General features: G+C 32.4%; 1 long non-coding RNA gene across 1 annotated transcript; it reads left to right on the plus strand.

Moving 5' to 3' along the window:
* Positions 1-1,219: 1,219 nt before the first annotated feature.
* On the plus strand, positions 1,220-2,885 carry LOC113293869. Its single transcript, XR_003332631.1, has 5 exons — positions 1,220-1,316; positions 1,475-1,578; positions 1,703-1,739; positions 1,977-2,050; positions 2,216-2,885. It is a non-coding gene; the product is annotated as an uncharacterized LOC113293869 (long non-coding RNA).
* Positions 2,886-3,281: the final 396 nt, after the last annotated feature.

Raw genomic sequence — 3,281 nt, forward strand, 5'->3', positions numbered from 1 at the left:
ATCACATTTTGATGTATTATTCTTTACTAATTGGTAAATATTACTTTATTTAGTCATTAGAGTAAAAAGTGAGAAAAAGATCGCCACTAATTCTTTGTGTTTGGATTTTATAAATTACCATATATTCGTAGGTAATATTTGATAGGTATATAAACACCTAAAATATATTTAATTTTCGTGATTTTTTTTCCTTTTTTTCGAAATGATTTATGTTTGGATATCGGGTATATTTTTGGATAGGAACATGTACTTTTTTTCTTTAATGCACCATACAATTAATTGTTGCAATATTACCATCCAAGAAAACATTGAGTATATCCTACGTATCCAGCAATATATAGAAACTTTATTTATTTTTCATATTTCTTATGAAATTAACACTATTAAGAAAAATAATAGTTAAAACTCATTCATTTTTGTGTATTGCATTTTTCTATTATCGTTTTTTAATTTGTTCTCTCGTTTTCAAATTTTTGATTGATGTCATGTATTGTCATCACGATTTTCTATTGACAAACTCGTATTTCGGTTATTGGACAGGAGTAATAATCGATTCTTTTGTAGAAGAGGAAGCACGATTCAATCAACGTGTAAGTATCCAAAATTTTCTATGTATTCTGATTTTAAGTTTCAACCATTGATCCAGATTTGGTCAAGGTTTTGTTTATCCCGTTGGAATTGTTATTGTATGTAAAATTAGTTTATCAGTAGATTGGAACTGTAACTAAGATTATTTTAGTTATAAAAATTATAATGGGATATTGGACGTTGGACATTATTTTTTGAATTTTTTTATGATTGATTTAATCTTGTGATGAAATCACGATGAACAATGTCTATCTTGATGTGATTTAGTTTAAATTTATTTTCAAATTTAAAATTATATTCTAATTAAGATGTAATATATTTTAGAGGATTTTATTTACTTATTTGGGATTTAAATTAGGCTTCAATATATATTCATATTGATTTTTTGATATAATTTTGGTAATACTGTAAGATTGTATAGGATTTAGTTGTTTTAGGTAATTTCTTTATTCCTGGACGAAAATTATAATATTTTCAAAATAAATAAATATGGTTGGCCAAAATCAATCAAAAGCGAGAATCAACGAGAATCAACCAGGAGTTCCGGTGAATGAGAACCCTCAAAAAAAAACTATGTTATTATATAGAGAATAATATGATTTCAAGTGATTTTCCTCTGCTGTGGTTGAAAGCTGAATCAAACTCTCTTCTAGAGTTTCTGGCCCCACCGATGATATTTAGACAAATAGGAACCATCCGTTTTATTCCACACCCCAATTTTATTGTTGGTATTTTCGCCCTCACTTTTCTCTGTTTTTGATGTAACTTGCGACGAATAATTTTTTTTTTTTTTTTGCCGCATCTCAATGCTTCTTTTTCTTTGTAAACCCTAATTATCAAGTTTTTATTGCTATTGACCTCTTTCTCTTCGTTGTTGATATTGCAGGTAACAACACATGGATGTGCAGATATATGCGAGAAAAAATCAAAGAGGAAACATAAGGATTTCAGATGAATAATGGTGTATCAACGATCTGGAAACTGATAGAGGTGGGGTTTGTTACTTTTTACTTATTTTCACTTTTTAGGGTTTTGCAAGCAAGGGTTTTTCCAATAGAACTTCTGATCTGATTTTCCAATCAATGACGAACTTCTTTTCGTTTTGATATTGCAGGTGAGGGTTAGTCTCTATGGACCGGATAGCAAGCACGGTAAAATTCTCTTAACCCGTGTGTTTTTGAAGATACAAAACTATAATCTTCTTTTTCACTACTCTAATTATCTTTCACGGCATTCCTGTTTCTTTTTTACCTCTCCATCTTCTCTAATTATCTTATGCTCTTTTAGGTCTTTGATTTATTATCCTATGATGATTTTTGATTCTCTTCTAATATAATTCGTTAGCCAACCCATCATCCAAATGACTTTCTGAAATGATTTTATTACAGGGCAGATTTAAGCCGTGGTATTGGAGGCAGAAATAAGCTGAGAGGTTTTTAGTCTGGAATTTACCAACCCTAAGGTCAGCTAAGTTCTCTTTCTTCACAATTAGCTTTATTATTTTCCATGTTCTCTTGATTGTTTATTTGGTTAACTCTGGATTCTAAAATGTGTATCTATACGGTGACCTTTAGAAACCACTTAAGGACTAATGGAAATCATCAATTTTATGGTGGTCAAATTGCAGTTTAAGGATTAATATCTGGCTGAGGTAAGCAATTGAAGTTTTAAAACTTTCTTTCAGTTATATAGAGAAGTACGAATTAACAATGGATGCTTCGCCCTTACGTGCTGACAACCATTTTGAAAAACAAAGAAAGTTGCGACCATATGAATAAACCCACTGGGATAGAAGCAGCTATAGACAGAAGAGTAGGAAGCCATGTAAACCTGGATCCGAGTATTATATGAAGTGTTGCACAAAATGCTATCATCATGGTAACTATAGAGATGAATAGAGTTATAAAGCTCATTATCAACCTTTTAGGAATGAATCTAAGGTAATCATGATCTTCAAATTGTGAAGTTTGGAGACCTAAGAACAAAAGAAGTGACGAAAAAGAAGAAAATAGAGCCATTGCATTTGCAACTATAAACACTGTGAAGGCCGTTTTATGCAAGAAAATTGGGATGCCTCTCTTATGGATATCGCTGTTGTCAGAAAAGTTACCTCCGGGTATGGTAAAAGTTGAAGCGAATGCGACGGTGACAATGAGTGCGGATACAAGCGTGCCGGATTGAGATGTATCTTTCGTCCATTTCTCTGCATCCGCAATTGGTTGGCGGTGGTGAAGGTCAAGAATCTCTTGAGGAGTCCATTTGTCTTCGTTGGTTGCTGTTATGTATTCCAGTGGACTTTCCACTTCCTACATACAAAAAGGTGTTAATAATTGCAGAAATGCATCTTTTTGAAACCAGCGTATCTTTTTGAAACAGAGGTAGTATTTATTTTAAATAATCATTGATTGCTTGATTTTCCGAAAGTATCTGAAACCATTGAAGCTCTCGTTGGATCTGCAGAGCTGTAAAAGATCCTAGCTTTCGTTGAATTTTTATATCTACGGAGCCGTGCTTGATTCTGTGAGGAATATGCCAAAGTGCTGTCAAATGCAATATTGTATTACCGTAGTTGTCCTTTATGGCTACCATCTTTTTCTGAAACCCATGAAACCCGTCGTTGTGACACACGAGATTGAAAATGTTTTCTTGCCGTCGCATGATTGCTATGGAAAAAATATTTAGACCTTGTTCAC

Source organism: Papaver somniferum, chromosome 7 (assembly GCF_003573695.1).
Source record: "Papaver somniferum cultivar HN1 chromosome 7, ASM357369v1, whole genome shotgun sequence".
Taxonomy (NCBI): domain Eukaryota; kingdom Viridiplantae; phylum Streptophyta; class Magnoliopsida; order Ranunculales; family Papaveraceae; genus Papaver; species Papaver somniferum.